At 39.0% G+C, this 23,983-nt stretch overlaps 1 protein-coding gene across 2 annotated transcripts in view; it reads right to left on the bottom strand.

Moving 5' to 3' along the window:
• Positions 1–23,983, bottom strand: part of LOC5579888 (mucin-6) — a 200,173-nt gene that overhangs the window by 93,118 nt on the left and 83,072 nt on the right. For both annotated transcript variants that reach the window (XM_021850615.1, XM_001657817.2), the window contains exon 2: positions 3,875–3,883. The gene's annotated coding sequence lies outside the window, so the exon portion shown is untranslated. The remainder of the gene's footprint in view (positions 1–3,874; positions 3,884–23,983) is intronic.

Here is a 23,983-nt window from a genome sequence, read left to right as displayed (position 1 = left end):
TGTATTGAAGCAATAAGCGAATTGATTAATTGTGTTAGCAAAACTATTTTGATAATCTATCCACTTGGCCCAGTTATTCAGGGACCAAGGGAAATATAATTGTTTTCATATTCTGTAGATTTGGATCAATTTTAGTAGTAAAAATTGCAAAACTTCAACAAATTCAGTGGATTTGGATCAAGATTATGGTAAATTTCAAGTTTTTAAAGAAATTTCAATATTTTAACAAAACTATGCAAATAATAATATACAATTATAAAAATCTAACACATGCATGCAAAACATCAGAATACGGAAACATTGAATTTCCTGTAAATATTCAGATGTATTTGATAGAATGACATATAGTCTCACAATCGTAACAACTCTTGTATGTCACTCCTCGGGGGGCCCCCTTGATCGGGGGGTCCGGGGCATTTGCCCCCTTGGCACCCCCCAAATCCGGGCCTGGCGGGGGTGCACTGTCTTGGACATAGGGAGACTTGCGGCTTCGGCACCATTCGACTATTATCGGCAACCAAAGTTCAAACGCCAAATACACAGTATTTTTCTATCAAAACACATCAATGAAAACATTCAGATGATTCTTTGTTCTGTCCGCTTCCTGCTGACGATATTTCCGGAATTAAACAAACAATATCGCCAGAGATGTCATCGATTCAAGTGAACACGCCTCAAAATGCGACTGATTTGGAGCAGCCGAAGAGATTCACCAGCAGTTTTTATGGGAAAGTTGCCGACGAGAATGAGGCTGCCGACAATAGTCACACTGACAAGAGTTGTTCGTAGCGTTGCAAAAACATTCCCCAAAGCATTTTGACAAGTCTGTCGGTGTGAATCGATAGAGGATTGAGCAACGCATAAATGTAAACAGACAAACACGGAATATCTGCTGATGTCCGAGAAAATTACAAAAAAAGCGTGGCATAGGCTTAGGCTTAGGCTTAGCTAGAATACGTAAGTTCCCCTAATTGTATTCAGTGTGAATAATTCAAAACCTCCATTCATACAGGGTGTCAGAGATGGTGCCAGCCAAGTTCTGACTTTTAGTTGGGATTGAGAGAAGGAATATTAGTGTGTAACCTTTGCTATTTAGAGATCATGGTTAACTCTGCATTAGACCTATTCATATTTTCAAAAATGTCTGGAAACTCCCCAGTCAACCAATACTTTGATTTTTCATTGCAAAATGAACTTCTGGCCAAAATTTCACTCAATTTAGAGTAAATTTAGTTGTGTTTTTGGGCTATTTTCAAGCTTTAAAAAATCATAACTACCGAACGAAACATCAAAATTTATCGGAAATACTTCTACATAGTAGTTTATCCAATTCTACGAACTTTTGCCGAACACAATTTTATGATTGGAGCAAGTTTTAACATAGTTTGGTTGAGGTTTGTATCTCGAGGTTCTTGAAAATCTCTTTTTTCGGGAATTGTTTTCACTGAACAGCATGCCTGCATGAAAATTTCGGATTTTTAATTTCCAGACATGATGACAATGCATATCTAAAAGTCAATCCCGTTCAAAGTAACCATTTATCTTACGAAAATAAATTGTAAAAAATAGGTAATTATGAAGCACATTTATTAATCCACTGTGGGTGAGCCAAGAGCACCATCGTGAGCTTCAATGAATACAAAAAATGAACACGTTAGCACTGCCTTTTCTCAGTCGATGATGATGATTGTTTTCAAATCGTTCTAAATGATCAGTGAAATGCGATCAAAACAATCATCACTCGGAAAGAAAAAGCAATGCTAACTTGTTCAATTCATTCGTTTCCGGTACATGTGTCATGCATGATTTAACTATCATCAGGTTGCGATGCGGTGCTCGATCTTTGGACATTTATTGTAATTTATTGCCTTTAGCAACATGTAATCTGTTGATGGTCAATGAATTCATAAATGTATTATGTTTGATTCCCGTTGACTAGGGCCTGAAAAAAACATACCAATGCATGTTTTATATACCATGTATATTGAGAAAACTGTAATTTCTGAGTACAGCGAAGTACAAATTTGGATCAAACAATGTTAGAACTCAATTTAATCTTGTTAGCGTGTTCGACAAACTTTAACCGAATAGAATTAGCTTTCAAATAGTGGTAATAGCAAGTGGTTTTGATTCCTTAGTCATAAAACCATTCCTTAGTCATAAAACAACATGTTGGCTACAACTTTGCCTTATACTTTTTGCGACCACCCTCATATGTGCGCGCAAACAATTTTATCCAACCAAATTAAGGGGACACGGGAGACCGTGTTATTTTCCCTATCTTTCGTCTCACTCTAACAATAATCATCAAAACTTTGTGGAAGCAAATCTCGAGTTTTAGTGATCCGATGAAGCTGAAAATTTATCGGGTTGTGCAGTACATATATAGAATCATAGTGATACATTTTCGCATCGATATATGGAGTGGTTCTTGAGATTTGCTTCGTGAAATGGATAGGGTGATTATGATGACGTCCCGTGCGGCCTTAAGTCTTTAAACACCATCAACCAAATGTACGACAATTACAGCTCTGCGAATGACTCTGTGCGAGAGTCAACGTCAACGCACATCATAATTACCGATAGACAACCATTTACGAACCGTTCATTGAGGAATGTATGACGACTTGGTCAGCAAACGACGACAGCATTGTAGTGTGTCAATTTTGTGTGTGCGCTTTAAGGTGAAACATCTCGGAATTCAACGATGGCCGTCACAATAGCCGGCTTGTGTCTCTACTGTCGTTTTCAAAGGCACTAAACTGGAGAAATAGTAGCCAAACGCTCCTGATCGTCTAGTTTTAAGATTTCTGCTAGTGCACAAACAAAAATCAAAAATGAACTATTGTTGGATACTTTGAAGTTTTAGTGCAATCTTGGAAGTTGGATTCCAAGCTGTTTCACCTTAAACCTAGCGTTATCTATGGAGATATCGGTTTCGCTTAGCTGCATGTGCGACAGCGTGCCTATCTGCTGTTCATTTAAACAGTAGGTAAACAAACAAACGTATTGATTCATTGCAGAGAGTCGTCACACATTGCGTTTCTCGTTGGGATATTGATCGATCGCAGCTGGAAATTATCGTCCCACCCACACAGACAGCTCAACGACCGTTTTGAATGTCAAAGTCAATCTTAATCGTTTGACGAGGCTGTCCCAGTTTGGCGGTTCAACAACTGCATGATTTATTGATGGACTTCCAAGAAATCACTTTGGTGATGTGTTATAATATATTTACGTTTTTAGGTTTCAAATGCATTTATATGAAGAAGTCTCAAATTAGCGCTGCACTTACGTATCGTGAATCAAGCAAATGCTTTGTAATTAGGTAATTGGAACACGATTTGATCGATCGTGACTTCGGGGGAAACTACAAACCATTATGACTAACGTCTTTTGTTTGGGCAGACCAAGGCGGTCAGAGGTTACCTAAAATTAATTCCTTGGCAGTGTACGACAGAAAAAAAACTCAAAAAGAATAAGTGAGTTTTACGGAATTTGTTTTCTTAGCTACTGGAATCGTGATCAGTATAAGCGGAAATAGTTCTGGTTTGCCATATAATAGGTACACAATGTAGTAGCGCTCAGTGTATTAAACGCTAAGAAGATTAGAATAACAGCGGAGCATCGAATTTTTTGCTTAATTTGTGGCACGTACTGTAAACAGCCCCGAGTTCGAGTCAGACATATGCTAATTATCGTAATAATAATAAGGCCAAAAATAGTATCTAGACGTTTTACTTAGAGCCAAAGTGGTCGTTGGATGAGTGGTACCGCTGTTCTGACCGGAATTTTGGTGAAGGAGATTTCTCGTACCGTTAGTTGAAGTATCGATCCATTTGTCCTTTTTTGTTGTGTCGGTTATAGACCTCACCTTTTTCGTCTGTAATGAAAAGAACGAAGAGAATTTTCATTAAAGGTTCGATAGAGTGAAGAAATTTAAAATTATCAGTATGGGACCCGATGAAGTTTTAGGCTCTCATAGCACTATGAGTAGGGCTGTGATCTTATCTATCTATCTATCTATCTTCTATCTATCTATCTCTTCTATATAAATAAAAATAGAACGGTGTATGTATGTCACGAATCGGCTCAAGAACGAGCCATCCGATTTTCATGATTTTTTTTACAGTTGAATTCGTGATGTGATGCAACGTGTTTGTGTGTATAAAAACCTGAGAATATTCACAGGGAAAGTCGAAAACATTGGAGTGAAAAGAACAGTCATTTTTATGGGTCGTTTCAAGACGGTTTTCAACCCCCTCGAAGGCAAGACAAAGTTTGCTAAGACCGCTAGTTCTATATAAATAAAAATGGAACAGTGTTTGTATGTCACGAAATGGCTTGAGAACGCGTCATCGAACTTACACCATTCTTTCATAGTTAGGTTCATAAAGTGTTTTGACGCGTTCATGTGTAGAAAAAGTTTTGGAGAGTTTTCGGAATGGCAGGAATGGACCAATGCACGAGTTCACTAATTTGACGTTTGAGCGGTGCCGAATTCACTCGTTGCCATGGCCACGTAAATAACATGACACCGCTCAAACGTCAAATACTGAACATGTGCATCGGTCTACAGGAGGAGAAAACAATATGTAATCATGCCATTTTCAACAGCCTACTTGATGAAAAGACAAAAATGGGCCGGAACCACTATTAGGGAGCCGGATACTATTCCTGGCACTCTTGGTTCACTTCAGGGTTATTTCAAAGCTATAGAGCTCATATTTAGCTACAATATGCGTCATACTATAGCGCTTCTTATTGCAAAGTTTCAAATAATTCGGCAGAGATAACCCACCAAGTCATAAAGCCTGTCCACGATAAATTTCGGACACGGATGGCGGGTGTACCACAGAAAGTTCGAGAATTTTACAGAAAGAAGGATTAACATCCTTGTCAACTGTTTATTTTGTAGATATAACTCTTTTATTCTGAAATAAACAATTGTTTTTGTTGAATTATGAGTAACTTTTTTTTGCTGCCATTATTTGGGTGTCCGAAATTTAACGTGGACAGGCTTTAGTAAATCATGGAAGTACCCAAGAAGATCTGTACCCTGTTTAGAGGGGAAAGTAACATATTGGAAAAAGTTCGAAAATTTCATAGGTCATAATCACCAGCAATTTTACACTATCCTGGCCAGTTCATGCAGTTCTTTCCAAGATATTTACGATAGGTTTCACCAACCATTCTTCTAAAAATAAATCCTGATTATTTGCAGACAACCCAAAAATAGTTCTCCAAAATATTTCTCTAAGGATCCGTCAGAAATATCTAAACAAACATTAATGTCTAGGGATTCCAGTAAAGATTTCTTTCTGATTTGATTATAGGAAGTGATTCTATCAAATGTAAAACTTTGTAAACACTAGACCTAAGTTGAAGATTTTTTTACTAAAATTTATTTCAAATGTTTCTTCGTAATCCAAACTTCTCAAGCCATTTTTCCAGGATTCCTTTCAGTGTTTTTCTAAGAGTTCCACTAATGATACATTCAATTTCTCAACAGACTCGAATATATTTTCTTAATTTTCTTGAAGAAATACATTAATACCCATTTTTTTTATTTTCGACCTAAGTATAATTTTTCGCTATCTAAAATCAATCTAAACACGTTTTGGACAATAACAAACAATTTTTTTTTCAAATTTATGAATTTGGTTATTGATTTTTCTAGTTTTACCGTTTTTTGAAAATAATAAAAAACTGAGTTTTTGCAGTACTTTAAAAAAAAATCATATTTTCTTCTGAAACATATTTTACTTTCCGTGTAGTTAACGGAAATTCGATTTGTAATTATTTCAATTCCACCAGGCTCTTCTCCTGCGATAGGATGGTTGTAGAAAAATATAAAATGTTCAAATTTTTGTAATAAACGTTTTATTAGACCCAGGCTTTTGTAGGTTATAAATAATACAATTTTTCAAAAATACAAAAATGTTTCAAAAGTCGTACAACATTTTCCTAATATGCATGTTATGGCTTAAGGTTTAAGCCAAAATTAAGTAATTTTAATTTCCAAGCTAAAAAAAAATTACAAAATTCCAAAATTCCAAAGGGCGAAAAGCGGGGTTGGGTATTAGAGGGTTAATATCAGGAATTGATAAATTATTGTTTCAAATATTCCTTATTAATATCATCAGTTTTTGTTGCCTGGGATATTGTTAAGATATGTATTGACTCCTTGTATTTTTTTACTGTCATATGACTGTCAATTCGGCATATATATGGTCCAGAATTCCATCAAAGATTTTTCCAGCGATCTCTTTGGGAGATTTTTTTTAGAGATGGTAAATGAAAACCAGCAAAGGATATTTTCTCAGAATCTTTTCTTAACATTTCTTCGAGTACAATTCGAATCTTTACCAAAGATTCCTACATAAATTTGCCCAAGAAATCCTGTAAAATCCAACCAGAAATTTCTTTGAAAAACATGTTAGGAAGTCCTCCAATAATATAGCAAATTTCTAGTATATCCTTTGCAGAAATTTAAAGAATCCAAAACGTAATATAAAGCCTGTCCACGTTAAATTTCGGACACCCAAATAATGGCAGCAAAAAAAAGTTACTCATAATTCAACAAAAACAATTGTTTATTTCAGAATAAAAGAGTTATATCTACAAAATAAACAGTTGACAAGGATGTTAATCCTTCTTTCTGTAAAATTCTCGAACTTTCTGTGGTACACCCGCCATCCGTGTCCGAAATTTATCGTGGACAGGCTTTAATTGCAAACTTTCTTTGGATATCATAGATTAATTTTTGGTCAAGGTCTCTGAGATTTTCATAGATAAATTAAGAATATAAAATACGGAACAAAGTATTGAATAGATTCTTTAAAAAAAATCTTATTTTCTCTGATCTGTTCTCCACTAAACAGGTACTTGTAAGAATTCTAGTTTCAATATATAGAGGAATTATGAGAAATAATATACTAGGGATATCACAAGATTCCAGGAGAACCCAATGTGAGAAAGTTTTGATAAGCATAATTCCTTATAATATCTGGAGGAATTCAGATACCTCTGGTTAAATTCTTCAATATGAGGTTTCGATGGACTTTTTAAGAAACCCTTAAAATATTTCTAGTAAGAATTTTCTTTATAAAACTCTTGAAAAAATCTCTGATGGAATCCCAAAATAATGCCGTAGAAATAAATGTATAAGACCTTTTGTATGATAACTGCAGTATCCCTTGAAGTAAATCAAGAAGAAAGATTGAAAAATATACATGGAAAATTTCTAAACAAATTCAACCAACCTAAAAAACTTTGCAAACTTTCTTAAGGAAGCCCAATCACCATTCATGTAGAAATTGCAATCATAATATCTTAAAACAACTCGAGGTAAATTACTGAAAAAATCCTTGGAGTATATTTCTGGGAAATCCTTGCCTAAGACAATGCTTGTAGATGTTCTTAGTTAAATTCCTGGTTTGGTGTAAATTCTGTATTCGCAGATTGCATTTCGTCAAGGATTTCCAGATAAAATTGAACACAAAATGGTTTTTTGGATTGTTTTTTTTTTTGGGTTGTGTATAAGACACGACCACATGACGTTAACTACGTCAATTCTCAGAATTGCAACCTTCATTTAGCTATAATTCAGAATGTAATGGTTTTTGAATTTAAGAACAGCGAGGAGCACTCCGTTCGGAGAAGTGCCCAGTCATCGATATCGTCATCGCCACTGTAAATTTAATTTGACGTATTGTCAATTATTCACAACAAATCAGATATGTATTGTATGATGCTGTTTGCCGGCCTGAACGCTAACCTGCTGTCCAGCATACCTGGATTGGGTAGCTTCGATCCGAAGAATCCATTGCTCGGAATGCCTTTCTTTTTTTTGGCTGGTTTGGCCGGTCTCGGTGGGTTAGGAAATTTGAACAACATGAATCTCTTCGCTAGCTTGGCTGGACTGCCCGGTTTATCCGGAATGGCGAAAAGTCTAGCTGCTCAAGCTGCCAACAGTCAGTTCCCATTCTTTTTCCCGAATCCAAGTCTTCTGTACACACCCCTTGGACTAGGTGGATTGAATCCGTACGGAATCCCGGGTGCTGGTTTGGGAACAAGTGGCATAACAACGAGCACGACATCATCTCCAACCATTTCACGGCAATCTCAGTCCAAGCAGGGCAGCTCTCGAGGAATGGGTTCTGGTTCTCAGCAGTCGGCTGCATCACCGGGCAGTAAATCGAGCAGAAATTCAAGCTTGTTGACTGGTCAACAAGCGGCGGTTGCACAATAAGCTGCTCTGGAAGCGGCGCAGCTCCAGCAACTTTTGCCTCCACATGACAAGCATATGTTGGATTCGCAAACGCGATCTGCGGGTTTGGACATTTCACAGAGTTCTTGGAGCAGTGGTTCTAGTGGTGCCGATAAGCGGGCAAGAGAAAGTTCTGCTGCATAACAAGCTAACAAACAGGCGTTGGAAAAGTTGGAGCGTGAGAGAAGGAAAATCCTGGAGACGTTGTCCCAAGGAGCGTTCCCATCGGACTTGGCAGCGATGCAGGCATTTGCCACTGGTGATGTTGGCCCTGAAAGGGGCCGATTGAACTTTTCGATTCGAGTAACACGGACACACATTTTGATGACACTGAATTTTGACGGCGCACATGTTGAAATCCACCTCGCCCGATGATATTTACGAAGGCGATGACGATGGGCGCTTCTACGAGCGACTTTGGTTAATTTTCTTCAGTCATCTCGAACGAATCTTGAATTAGCGCACCGATTCCTACAAGTCCAATTCTGGAAGCACGAGTCAATCAGGAAATCTTGAGCGATTCCACAAACTGGACGATGGATTTACAGCAGCTTGATGATCAAGAGCTCTGTGGCACATAATAAGCCTCCTGCATGGCAATGACTGCGGAGCACGTCGATAGCGACGAATTTCTGGCAGAAAACGATGATGCTGGTCACGTGAGAGCGGCTTTAGTCGCAGTGGATCCGATATGCATGTTGTTTAATTTGCGTCCCATTGAAAACTGAGCTGAGAATGCGAAAGGCACTCGAGATTTGCTCGCCGACCATGTTCACAGTCTGACGGCAAAAAGATGAATGAGCGAAGAAGCAGGAATCGGTCTGCTTTTATAGTGCGAAACGGACGAAAAAGAAGCGCACCGTTAGAATGCCGACGCCGATCTTCGGTGAAGTTTTGTTGGTGGTATTTCATTTCTCTAATGAAGTTCGGTCTAAAGTTAATCTGAATGCACAATATACATGCATTGTCACACTTTCGTCTTCCCCCAAATGATGGACGTCATTTTAGAATGACCTCAATAGGGTAAGGGAAGCACCACACTATAGAACGGACCACCATGCAACGCCCGTTGGCACAATTGGGAAAGGTTCCTCACGAAAATTTTATCACTAATCGTAAGGCTAAGAAGCCCACCAAACTTTGTTCCAAATAGAACTCTTTTCTTACAATTTTGCCTGGTCACGAAAAGTACGTCTGACGACAAGGTAGGTCGCAGTCTCGATAGGTTTGGGAACCTATGTTCTTTTATTTATTTATTTATTTATTTCACCGTCTTCAGCTTACTGTACAGACTGTATATTCTTAAACTAATTAATTACATACTATTCAACATAATCAGGGTATACTCCATACATGTGCGACAACTTCATTCTGAATGCAAGGACTAAAATCAACATTAATGAACAATACTTCACTACATACAAAAAATCATTCTACTGGACGAGTTTGACAAGTTTGAAGATACTTTATGAAGGTATCGAAAAATCTATTTGAACTCATTGATTAGTTTATTAATTACAATTATTTTGATATTCGAGGAAAATTTACTGCCTTGAATCGCAAGTCAGTCTCATCTGCATTTTTGTCAAAATTGAGTTGATATAAGTTTCCAACATATTTTCCTATGGCCTTTGGCAGCTAGACTAACGAGACATTACGTTTTGTTCGGTAAAAATAAGAAAACATACCAAGTCGAATTGCCCTATCTTGGAAAGTAATCGCATATCAGTCCCGCTACAGATTTCCGTACCGTGTAACACTAATATGAACCGTGTTTTGGTAAGCTTTTATTTTTCTCGGGCAGGTATAGAAGTGAAAAGCAAATTGTGAAAGTTTCATTCAGATTCAAAAATACTTCAGTCATCTGGAACTTTTTGAATATTCGTATGGAAAACGAGTATGTAAACTTCTCAGACCATTTTCTTAATGCCTACTTTTTACAGATGGGACTGACTTGCAATTCACGGCAGTTCAGGTTGTGCTGCCTGCTAACGGTCAAAGTGGTAATCCTTCTTCAGCGGAAATTTAAAAAATCTAGGAATTTTTGTTAAAAATCCTTTTTTGGCGGGATTGGAACCCACGATGAACTTGCAGCGCGTTTACCGCTACGTGAAGGATGCGATTTACGAATGCCTCTACAAAACATATAGATAATGTCACAAACACGACGTTATGGCGCAAGTCGAAGATTCGGCGTAGATTCAACGTATTGCATCGTGGCCCTTCTAGTATTAGTCAGTAATTCATAGTAGTATGTTTGGTATAATTCGTAGTTCAAATCTTAGAGAGCTCATGAAAAACATCTTGTAAGAATTCATAGGAAAATGTCTGGTTGAATCGCTGGATGAAATGCTTCATAATCCTAGCAGAAGATTACTGGCAAATTTCTAAAAGAAATCTATGTAGAAATTAGGTAGGTGTAATGGAGGTCTAATTCCAGGTGACAATCAAAATAATATTTTATGTCATTTCATGAGAAGTACCTACATTCATATACAGTTAGCTAGATATCAAGAAATAGACCTCAAAATCAGTGAAACTGCTGTTCGAGGAACCATCGAAGAAGCTATGAAAACCTACTTTTACTATGGTTCTATAATTTGATGTCTTGATATAGAATATCGAGTTATGAAGAATTGAGTGTAAAATCACTCTGCTAGTTAACAACATGTCCCATTATCCACCAAAATAACTGTAAATGCATCAGCACACAGATAAAGCCACTTACACTTATGCGATAAAAATCTTTCCACTAGAAAAGAATTAACTGATTCATCCATCACCAGAGAAATTCTCGTGGGAATTTTAACACCCATCTACGGATCTCAAGCGGGTACAAACAAGATAGCGTAAGTTGTACATGTAAAGAACAGACCGATGCCAGTACCGAAGAAGTACGAAGAACCATGTAAAGTCAACAATCATCTTAAACGCCTCTCCCATCCAGAGACCCTTCTTGATCGTACCAACTCGTAGCGCCAAGTTGAATCTCACTCCCGCCTCATCCACAGTTTAAATTGCCATCAATTAAAAATTCAAATCACCTGCCGCCGCCGACAGAGATTCGAAGCATCTCATTCTGTGGCGTTTATCGCATAAGCTTATGTTGTTAACATTTACCAACCTACGCTTTGCACGGGAGTTAAACAGTCATTTATGACCTATTGTATTCTTGTGGGAAATACTTGAGACTTGGTCATACTGCTTGTGGTACAAACCTGCTATAGTGATAAGAGACGGAAAATTCTCAGCGGGTTTGGGTTTTCAATCAATCCGGGGCTTTTGAAATCTGGGAGTTTCGCACAGCGCACGAATATGGCGAGGGAAAGGTCAACTCGGGAAAGAACCACATTTGCATAAGATGTAGATGTAGATTTTTCTGACCGAGACTTGCTGTGACTTGCGGTATGCTGCACAACACAACTGATTTTGTAATTGCCTCTACATCAGTACTTCCCAAACTGTGCGCCGTAGCCCTTCTCTAGGTGGGCCGTAAATTAGTTTACAATCAACTCGGCAATTAGCTTATAATCTTGGCAAACCTCTGCAAATTAATCGATCAACATTAACACGTGAAGAACCTGATCGTAACTGTCGATATAAACATTATCAAAGGTCAAAGGACCAGATTGAGTGATACAGAACAATTTGAAAACTCGAAATGAAGTTTTTTTTGTTTATTATTTTCCCAGTAACAGTATCTCAATGTTCATCAAATTACGTAACGTTGGTTGGGGGGAGAGGGTAGGCTAAAGCGTATTCATACAAAAAAAAAACCTACAAAAAGCGCTCGAGCGATTCAAAAATTTTCAAATTTTGCATTACGTAATAAATGGACGCTGCACAAGTTGGCTAAAACCGGCAAATACTCCATTGTAAACAGTCAATATTTCAAAACCTAGACGTTCTATAATATTTTTGATAAATGTAATGGATTCAATAACCCTGAATTAAGTGAATAGCGGTATTCTGGGGCTTAAGACAGAAAAATGTTCAGTAGTGTAATTATCCATTAGTAAGTTCTTTAAAATCAGCGGTAAAAGTGCGCCGCTTTATTCCTGGAAAAGCGTCACGATCATAAAAAGTTTGAGAACCGCTGGCCAACATTCTTCGTGGGAGCATTGAAAACAGGTCCACTAAGGGTATGTTAGGTAATTTACAATATGTGGGTACCACAGTGACTGAAGCAGCCACAGATCGTGCCACTTACAACGACGCAAGAGCCAGTTAATAGACTGCGCCAATATAATTGATACCTTGGGCGAGTCAATTCCGAAATAGCTGCCTTCGATTATTTCCGCCATTATTGGCTGTTTTAAGTTGGCACTGGGCAGATTTATAGCGGTCTTTGAGAGGGAGAGTAAACTGTAAAGTTTTTAACCCGTATAGGCCTGAGTGAAAGCAAAAATACTGAAACCCTCACTGCTCAGCGAATTTTTAACGGATTCAAATGATATTTTGTCAGTTTACTGGCCCACATATCTAGTTTCTAGAAGTAGCCAGAGGTACCCGGAAATATTCATGTGGCCGGAGTTATTCCGGTGGGTCACTGAGTCAAGTCGGGTAAAAACGGGCTATTTTTTGGAACATGCCAAGTTACCTTTATTTATTTGCAATGACAATCATTTTAATTTGCATAAGTCATTAAGATCTGATATTCAACATTATAAATTAAGAGTTTTGCACCAATTAAAATATACTGGATGTGGCTATTCGGATGTAATGACCAGAAGAACCGACTATAGATTTGTTGGATACTAAACCGTTTCAATTCTCGAAAAGTAGAAATCAAACATGATTGTGCACTAAAATGCATTCCCATAAGCTTGGCACAGATGTTTAGATACAAATTGGCCACTTTATCGTAAGTTTGAGGCGTCCCGGGACCCGAAAATGGTCATTTATAGGATTAATCAAATACAAAATTCATAGTTATCCAATTCAATCTTTTCTCAAAAGGTTTACACTAATGCAATTTTCTTAAAATTCCATCATGTAGTGGCCACATTATAGCCGATTCTGGAAATTATCTTTGACTTGAAATTTGCCTACCTCCAGGGGCACAAACGCACAGTACCCTTCTCACCCGATCTGACCCCTCCGGAATAACTCCGGCAACATGAATATTATCACGTTCCTCTGTCCTCTTCTAGAAACTAGATATGTGTGCCAGTAAACTGACAAAAAATCATTGGAATCCATTAAGAATTCGCTAAGCGGTGAGGGTTTTAAAATTTTTGCTTTCACTCAGGCCTATACGGGTTAATGGCTACAATTGTGCTAAAATCATTCAATAATTCAAAATTAATCGCAATTGAAATAGCCAAATGCGTATAATGATCCGTGCACCTGATCACTCATAGAAACATAACCTACATCAAATTTAAACCATGACCCTGCTTTCTCACGAATCGCTTTACAATAACCTTAAATTTAAACAAAAATCAGCGTAAAATACACATTGATTGGCATGTGGCATTGATTTTTTTACCTCTGTTCCAACCGACCAACGATTATATTCCTCACCTGTTGCCGTATTGAGGTCACATTGAACATGATTGAACAATGTGTTCAAATAGGAAAAACATTCTTCCAACAAGTGAGTCATATGAGAGCATCATAAATACCCCCAAATAGCAGCAGACGAACCAGCAGCAGCAGCAGCAATAACGAGAAGAGCAAAGAAATGGAAAGTATGTTAACCGTTGCACCCCGAAAATCAGGTGAAATATAATTTGTGTTTTTTTTTTCGGGATGCTCGTCGATTTGTTTGGTAGCCTAGAAAACGTGCGCAGAAGCCAATGCTAATGCAAAGTTATAATACGCAAAGTCAGATGGCATCGATGTTGACACGAATAAGTTTAATGCATCAGCAGCACTCTATTTAACATTGGGAATCCCGAATATGTACTTCGTATAGGATCTTCTTAGGTTAATCTACAGATAGGGTGACATTTCTCAGAACATGTTTACTAGCATGAGACACGATTTTATGAAAATATAAATTCTCGGTCCAGTTCACTTTTTGCCATATAAACTGTGCAAAATTTCAGCTCGATCGGTGAAACTATTTAGCGCTAGCGGTTCAAATTTTGTATGGGGTTTACTATGGAACCCCTCACGTTGATTACGGCGGCTCCAATATGGATCAATTCCGAATAAGCCTTTAGTTCTCAAGTTTTCTTTTTATAATACTTTTTGAAAAGATAAAGAGGTTTTGTGCCTTTTTGAGAAAGATTCCAAAGTGGAATCGCTCAAAGGGGTTTTTCACTCTTTCAAAATTGGAGTTAAAATTAAATAAATAAATACTATGGAAAACCCTTTTGGAGAGGTCGTGCATTGATCTATAATATAGATTCTACATAATAAATCTAAACAGAGACCTCGGAAGGTTTTTTTTAATTAGATGAGAGCATTGCTGAAGACCGCAAAGCAATCCGATGCTTTTGTCAAAAGTTAACCTGTATTGCGAACTAGGTACTTCTGAAACATTCTGATAAGAATAGGCACTAATTTTCACTTACGACGACAAAACTGTATGTCTGTTCAAGTATCTTGGAAGGCTAGTTGGAAGGTCTGTCATGTAACTATGAACCAGCTTAAAAATTCAAAGGTTAATGATGCACTCCGAGGCAAGTGAGAATCTGAGCTAAGTAGTGCATTCCGTAGTGGCTAAGTAGGGTGGTAAATGACTGGACAATGCGTACCATTGATACTTCGCGTACCTGCAGGTATAAAATAGATCCCATTTGTGGTCCTTAGCCTCTTGTCCAGTAACTCCTATCCCTACACAGCTAAAACTATGTTGTAAATTTAAGTTTATTTTCATGCACATATTTGGAGCATCAAAATAAACCTAAATTTCAACGACCAATCCATTATTTTTCAATCAAATTCACTTTAAATTTACACGATCATGTAATACTCAACCATTTTTAGTTGAAAATTATATGTATTTTCATTTAAATTTACATGATGCTGTAACAACACGACAATTTGATTTATTTTTACAGTAGACTTCAGTTTACATTACATTGAAAATTAAATATTTTTTTCTGTGTACCTCCCCGTGGTGCCGCCTGGGATACGAGTAACCGTAGGGAAGATCGGGTAACCAACCCTGGTGGGACCTTGGTCGTATGCTGACAGGGAAGGGGGGCTCCTCTCTTCTGAGGGTGTAGCTTATCAGAGCGTCTGTTCTCCATGTTAGGGGCGGCTCAAAACAGCGTCTGTTCTCCATGTTAGGAGCGGCTGATCATCGTCCTAGTGCCAGCGTGGGACTCTAAACAGTGCTGTGCACGATGATCCTCCGGCGTGACAGGGGGTTGGTGCAGGCCTTTCAAGCCAGCCGTAAAAATCATCAGTAGAGGAAGCATACAATGTAAATTCGGATCGAAACAATCGGCATAGACCCAGGCATCGAAAACGGACTAACGATTGGAAACTCGGATCATGGAACTGTTAGTCTCTCAATTTCTTGGGAAGTATCCGCATTCTTTCCGAATTATTGAGGGTCCGCAAGTTCGACATCGTAGCGCTGCAGGAGGTTTGCTGGAAAGGGTCGACGGTACATACGTATAGGGATGGTTATACCATCTACCAGAGCTGCGGCAACAGACATGAGCTGGGCACAGCTTTTATCGTGATGGGCGAAATGCAGAGGCGCGTGATTGGGTGGTGGCCAATCGACAACAGACTGTGCTAGTTGAGGATCAAAGGCCGTTTCTTCAATATCAGCATAATCAACGTGCACAGCCCTCACCTAGCAAGGACGCTTTCTACGCGCAGCTGGAACGTGAATACGACGGCTGCCCAAGCCATGATATCAAAATCGTTATCGGAGATCTCAACGCTCAGGTTGGCCAGGAGGATGAGTTTAGACCGATTATAGGGAAGTTCAGCGCTCACCAGCTTACGAACGAAAACGGCCTTAGACTGATGGATTTCGCCGCCTCCAAAAACATGGCCATACGTAGTACCTACTTCCAGCACAGCCTCCCGTATCGGTACACCTGGAGATCACCCCAACAGACTGAATCGCAAATCGACCACGTTTTGATTGATGGAAGACACTTCTCGCACATTATCGACGTCAGAACCTATCGCGGCGCAAACGTCGATTCGGACCACTACCTAGTGACGGTTAAAGTGCGCCAACGACTCTCCGTTGTGAACAACATTCGGTACCGACGCCCGCCACGGTACAATCTACAACGACTCAAGCTACCCGAAGTCGCAACTGATTACGCGCAAAGCCTTGAAGCAGCGTTGCCGGAATAGCGAGAGCTCACAGAAGCCCCTCTTGAGGACTGCTGAAGTAGTCTCAAAGCAGCCATAAACAACGCAGCGGAAGGTGGCATTGGGTTCGTGGAAGCAAATCGACGGAACGGTTGGTTCGACGAGGAGTGTGAGACGGTTTTGGACGAGAAGAATGCAGCGCGGGCGATGATTCTTCAGCAAGCGCCCGTCAAAACGTGGAACGATACAAACAGAAGCGAAGACAGCAAACCCATCTATTCCGGGATAAAAAGCGCCGCCTGGAAGAGTTGGAGTACGAAGAGATGGAGCAGCTGTATCGTTTTCAAGGAACACGAAAGTTCTACAAGAAACTAAATACATCCCGCAAAGGCTTTGTGCCGCGAGCCGAAATGTTCCGGGATAAGGATGGAGGTATCTTGACGGACGAACGTGAGGTGATTGAAAGGTGGAAGCAGCACTACGATGAACACCTAAACGGCGCAGAGGAGGAAGATCAAGACAGCAGGAGGAATGGCTTCATCAGTACGGCGGATGAGGGAGACGTGCCAACTACCACAATAGGTGAAGTTAAAGATGCTATCAAACAGCTCAAGAACAACAAAGCAGCTGGAAAGGATGGTATTGGAGCGGAACTTATTAAAATGAGCCCGGACAGGTTGGCCACTTGTCTGCACCGATTCATAGCCAGGATCTGGGATTCAGAACAGCTACCGGAGGAGTGGAAGGAGGGAATAATATACCCAATATACAAAAAGGGTGACAAGTTAGAATGTGAGAACTATCGAGCGATCACCATTCTTAATGCAGCCTATAAAGTGCTTTCCCAGATCATCTTCCGCCGTCTATCGCTACTGGCAAGCAGATTTGTGGGAAGTTTTCAAGCAGGTTTTGTGGAAGGGCGATCGACGACTGACCAAATCTTTATGTTGCGGCAGATCCTCCAAAAGTGTCGCGAATATCAAGTCCCTACGCACCACCTATTCATCGATTTCAAAGCGGCCTATTATACCATCGACTGCGAAGAGCTATGGAAAATTATGGACGAGAATGGTTTTCCCGGGAAACTGACTAGACTGATCAAAGCAACGATGGATAGTGTACAGTGCTGTGTGAAGATATCGGGTGCATTATCGGACCCGTTTGAAACACGCAAAGGACTTCGACAAGGCGATGGTCTTTCCTGCCTCCTGTTCAATATTGCTCTAGAAGGTGTTATGAAACGGGCGGGCTTCATTATGCGGGGCACGATCTTCAATAAATCCAGCCAGTTCATTTGTTTCGCTGACGACGTGGACATTGTCGGAAGAACGTTCCAGGTGGTTGCTGAACAGTATACCAGGCTGAAACGTGAAGCAGATCGGGTTGGATTGAAGGTAAATACGTCGAAGACGAAATATCTGCTGGCTGGAGGAACCGAGCGCGATAGAGCTCGCATAGACAGACGCGTGACGATCGACGGGGATGAGTTCGAGGTGGTGGACGAATTCGTCTACCTCGGATCATTGATAACGTCGGATAATAACTGCAGCAGAGAAATTCGAAGACGTATCATTGCCTGAAGTCGTGCTTACTATGGACTCCACAAGACCTTGCGGTCTGGTAAACTTCACTTCCTTACTAAGTGTACCATGTACAAGACGCTAATAAGACCGGTAGTCATCTACGGGCATGAGACGTGGACAATGCTCGAAGAGGACCTGCAAGCGCTAGGAGTTTTTGAACGACGTGTGCTTAGGACGATCTTCGGCGGAGTATGTGAGAACGGCGTATGGAGGAGAAGAATGAACCACGAGCTTGCGCAACTCAACGGTGAACCCAGTATCACGAAAGTCACCAAAGCTGGAAGGGTACGATGGGCGGGACACGTTGTGAGAATGCCGGAGAACAATCCTGCAAAAATGGTGTTCAACTCAAATCCGGCTGGTACAAGACGAAGGGGAGCGCAACGAGCTAGGTGGTTTGACCAAGTGGAGCAGGATCTTGGTAGTGTGGGGCGATCGAGGAATTGGAGGTTAGCAGCCATGGACCGAGTTAGTTGGCGTAACATTGTGGCGCAGGTCATGTCTTGAAGGACGTAGAGCCAGCAAAAGTAAAGTAAGTGCATTCCGTCATAGCTCATTTAGAAAAAGTTTTTCAAGGGGGTATTGGGTCCTAAAATGTTTAATGAAATCTTGTTTTTATTCAATAACACGAAAGAGCACCTTACTGCAACTATTTAGCAATTTTTTCCGCTCAAATAACGGCTATATCATGTTTAAACTTTAATTTAAAAATTGGGTCCATAAATGAACCTTGACACTTAAGATCATGTTTGACGTTCGCTTAGTCGACAAAAACACCACAGGGGTTTTAGTTCGACCACTGGGGTTGTTCCTATCTGACATTTCGGAAGGGACACGGAAAACAAAATACACCCAAAATTTGAGTTTAAGCCAAGGGGTGTGACAAAATTAAAAAAAAATGTTTTTTGGGCTCAAACCAACGGAAAACATTAGAAAATTGAGTAAACATGTGTTATTGGCCTAAACTTAAGCGTTTGACACTAAAATAGGGACAGGGCTTTAGGACCCTATTCTTCTAGAAAGCTCAAGATACTATGATATCGAATGTATTTAACACTTCAGTCGTCGCGCTGTTGTATTTTGTACAACACTGCTGAAAACACCTCGCTTTTTGTTCACAACAGCAGCGTGGTGGTTCTGACGGTGCCAAACCGCGCGACGACTGGAAGGTTAATACAAAAAATATAGTTATTTTTATGACCATGTGCTCTAGTTGTCAATTCATTTTCATCATGCATGATAAATTGTGACACGTTTCACGTTTTGCATTGGCTTGCAAAAATGATTGCGTCATAAATCGAATGAATATCAGTAAGCTACAATTTTAAGTATTATTACGTGCTGCTTACGATAAACAGGTAGTTTGTTTTCACATCATAAAATTACTCCAAAATATCTTCATACCCGGGGTAAGTGGGACCTATCAAAACAATCTTTAGAAACAAAACTTTTCCCACACGTTTTAAATATTTTCCTAGTGATTTTGCACAAAATTGAATGCTTTTTATCATGAAGATCAATCTCAAATCACGTGTCTGTTAAAGTAGAAGAGAAAATGTCTAATTTTTCTATATTTGTTTTCGTTTTATTTTTATATTTGAAATACGAATTCAAAATTGAACAAAGACAGTGATGAAATTTGCAATGCATCATGAGAACGATTTACTTTTCTATTGTACTGTATTTGTTATTTCTATCAAATATAGTAGTTGCTGAAGACATTTCCATCCCATTAGGTGGTTTTCTGCCATGTGTAACAATAATAACAGAACATATTTACATTTTTTTTTTTTTTTTAGAGAGTCTTAACCCAGAAGGGGCAGTCGTCTCTGTACATATTCCCAATTTCGTCAATTACTGAAAGTTAACGTGCTACTTTTTATCAACGATGTGCTTCAAAGGACTTCATCGAGTATAGGCCTTAGGATCTACAAGCGTGATCAATGGTCTATCAATAGTTTTTTTTTAATATGGTACAGGCTCTTTACCACTCATTTAAGGTGAAGATGAATCGATGCCAAAGTTCAAATTTTCAAGAGCACGGATCTCGAGAACCAAATATCCGTTTGAGCTGAAAACCAAATCGATTTGGCACCACCTGCTGGTGACCAATCGATTAAGTATTCAGCTCAAACGGATGCTTGATTCTCCAGATCCGAGCTCTTGAAAATTTGAACTTTGGCTTCGTTTCATCTTCACCTTAAGTCGTCGGAATATTTGTTTAGTTTATACGGATGTTTTTAGTCCTCCAAGGACTCCATTGCATATAGGCCTTGGGATCTACTACCGTAATAAGTGATTTAAGGTTAGTTCTTAAAATCTCCGAAGGACCTTAACCATTCATGTGTGTAAACGGTGCATTGTATTGTGCGGATGTCCTTGGTCCTCCAAGATCTCTTTTGAATATATGCCTTAGAATCTACTAGCGTAACCAATGATCAATAGATGCTTTTTGAAATGGCACAGACCATTATCTACAGTGATACCTCCATGAGTCGATGTTCCATGACTCGATATCGACTCATGGAACCATACTAAAAACAAAATTCCATGGTTACTATGATAGTCCCTAGTGGCAGCTTTCCAAAGGATTGCTGTTCCATGACTCGATGTTTCCATGAGTCGATGGTCCCTTCAATATCGACTCATGGAGGTTTCACTGTATTCATAGTATTGTTATAATTTGTACCGATGCCTTAAATCCTCAAAGGACTTCATCGAATGTAGGCCTTAGGATCTACAAGCGTGATCAATACTGTTAATTTGTGTAGATGTTCTTGGTCCTTCAAGATCTTTATCGAATATAAGTCTTAGGATCAACAACCATACTGCCGTTATACGCATAATTGTCCCATGTTCCAAAATATGAAGCCGAGAAAAACGCGATTAAAGATTTTGGCACATTTATACTCTAAATTGATAGAGGTTATGATCAATTTGAAAAATTTCTTCTCAATAGTATTACAAAATGGGTGTTCTTTAGAGTCAAGAGTTAGTTTCAACTAAAAAATATGAATTTTACTATGAAATTATAAGTGGGACGGTTACGCCTATAAATACGGAGTTTTGGGGGAATTTCTACGCATAAGAGTCTCACTGACGTGAGTATTATATCGAAAGGATTGTAAAGCCTATGTTGAGGGTCCGTATGAAGGCTCAGGTGGCATTTGGCAAAGTGGAGCCGTATGAGGGTATGTACAGGGGATAGGCAAAATGATTGAGGTAGGCAAAATTTTCCTAAATTGAAATGCTGATAGCGATATGAAAAATTGATGAAATTGTATGCATCGGAAGCAATCGACGGCAAACTTGGTCCAGTTTTAGGAACTTGCTTGGCCATGCCATTGCTTGGTCATGTCCAAATGGCATTTCTTCTGTCGCTTGTTTTTTGTGCAGTGTGTCGCATTAAGATTCATTGGAAATTTTCAGAAATGTGACCAAAACAGGTTCCGGAAAATATGTTCAATCAAGTAAATATTGTCCGGAGCCATTCGAATTATGCAACTTCAAAATGATGCTGTCTTGAGGGAAATGGCCAATTAGGCACATATCTGAAACCATAGTTTTGATTTGGCCACATCCCCCGGGGCCCTTGGAACCTACTATACAGTGATAGAAGTTTGATGCCCATATTGTTATGGTTCCAAACTTGTTCCTAAGCTGGAGCTGGCATGATTAGAAATACAAACATGACTGATTATATTTTCCGGAACCAGTTTTGCTGTCATATTTCTGAAGATCTCCAAAGAATTTTAATGCGTCCGCCGGCATTCTATTTCCTATTAGTTCCAGTTTCTAGGAAAAATGTAAACATTTATACTTTTTCATGCCGTACACAAATACAAACAACAACAGAAAAAATGCCACATGGACATTACCTCGGAAAATCCTGAACATCTTCGGTTTTCGGTGGCCAATATGCATGGTCAAGCAAGTTAATAAAACTGAACCAAATTTTCCGTCGACTGCTTCCGGATGCACCCAATTTCATCATTTTTTCATTAAGTTATAAACATTTGAAATTTGGCAAAATTTTTCCTACCTCAAACATTTTGCCTATCCCCTGAACAGTACCACAGTGCTTTTATGGTGTGAAACAGGTATAGCTCTACATAGGATGTAAAGTCGTAGTAAAAAGATGATATGAGCACAATATTACACAGCATAATAAAACCTCCAAATTTGGCACTTTATTTGAGTTTGATGCAGGGAAATACATAGTGGGACAGATATGCGTAGAAATTCAGTAGCGAGACAGTTATGCGTAGAAATTCAACAGTGGGACAAATTGACTTGGTATGCTTTTTATAGAGTCTTCGAGCAAAGTATGTTTTCTGAAATTGTTTTCCAATAATATAGGATAAAATAGACTATTTGGCTACAAAAACTCAAAAATGACGAAAAGTAACATGGGACAATTATACGTAAAACGGCAGCATAACCAACTATCAATAGATAGTTCTTTAATATTGTGAAGGCCCCTAACTATCCGTATTAGTAAACGAAGTAGAAGTGTTGTATTGAGTTGTGTCGATATTCTCGGACATCCAAGTACTCAACGGAATATAGGCTTGAGTATCTACAAACGTAAGTAGTTGTGAATTGATAATACTTAATTATAGTATAAAATCTTAACTCTTCATAAATGCAAATAGTTCAATGTACTGATCTGTACTGATCTTCTTGAATTTACTTCGTGGAAAAGTGACAATGAATTTGCTTGAAAACAGAATTCGTTAATTAAGATTTTAGTGAATTGGGTTCCAATATGGCGTTGGACATCGATTTTCGTCATCCCTCCTTCGTGCCCGTTCCAAAAATACCCAGATTGAATGGGTTTCTAACATCCGTTCCGAAAATACTCATATTTCATGGGTTTCGAATGGTTTTCCCCGAACGGAGGTCGCCATCTTGGATTCCAAAATGGTGTCGGGTATCGATTTTCGTCATCCCCTCTTCGTGCCCGTTACGAAAATACCCATATTGCATGGGTTTCCAACGACTTTCCATAACCTGAGGTGGCCATCTTGGATTCCAAAATGGCGTCAGGCATCGATTTTCGTGATGCCCTCTTCATATCTATTCTGAAAATACCCATATTTCATGGGTTTCGTATGATTTTCCCCAAATGGAGGTCGCCATCTTGGATTGCAAAATGGCGTCGGGCACCGATTTTCGTCGTGCCCTCTTCATGCTGCTTTCGAAAATACTCATATTGTAAAGATCTCCAACGATTTTCCCCAACCGGAGGTCATTCCATCACATAATTTCCAACATAATTGTCTAAACTCAATTTACGCACTTCGTAAAAAAAGTAACGTAAGTTGAATTTACTTCGAAAAAAAAGTTACTTAAATTGAGTTAGCGTAAAAAATGTACTTCGTAAATTGAGGTTTTAGTGTACAAAGCTGACTAAACTCAATAAGCTCATTTTATGTTCTGAATTTCAGAGTCGTTTTTCAAATGGGTATTTTTTCAATTATCTGACTTGTTTGATATTTGTCTATACCATTTTGACTCGAAATCTGGATACTTGAGCACTTGCTTGCTTTAAACATAATTTTTATGATTGATGATATCTATTTTATCAAGTGACTGTGTTATGAGCTCAAACGTTCATTGTTTGGCATGGTGTAATAGAAATAGCGATAATTTATGGAAAAATATGGAAAATTTTCAAAAACAAGAGACGTGTCTTAATTTGAAATCCGGACACTATTATTAGGATACTTTAAATTCCGGACATTTCATTTTGGCGAAATATTTGCATATTTTTTACACACAAAATTCAATTTAACAGTCTCGAGTCGTGAAAATCACGAAATCTGAAGCTACCAGAGAGGTAAAATAAGTTTTGTTAAAATTGCTCAGCTTACCTTATGCAAGCACC

The sequence above is a fragment of the Aedes aegypti genome, chromosome 3, assembly GCF_002204515.2.
Source record: "Aedes aegypti strain LVP_AGWG chromosome 3, AaegL5.0 Primary Assembly, whole genome shotgun sequence".
In the NCBI taxonomy this organism is placed as follows: Eukaryota; Metazoa; Arthropoda; class Insecta; order Diptera; family Culicidae; genus Aedes; species Aedes aegypti.
Note: the sequence above shows the minus strand (reverse complement) of the source record. Positions and strands in the feature narration are given on the sequence as shown.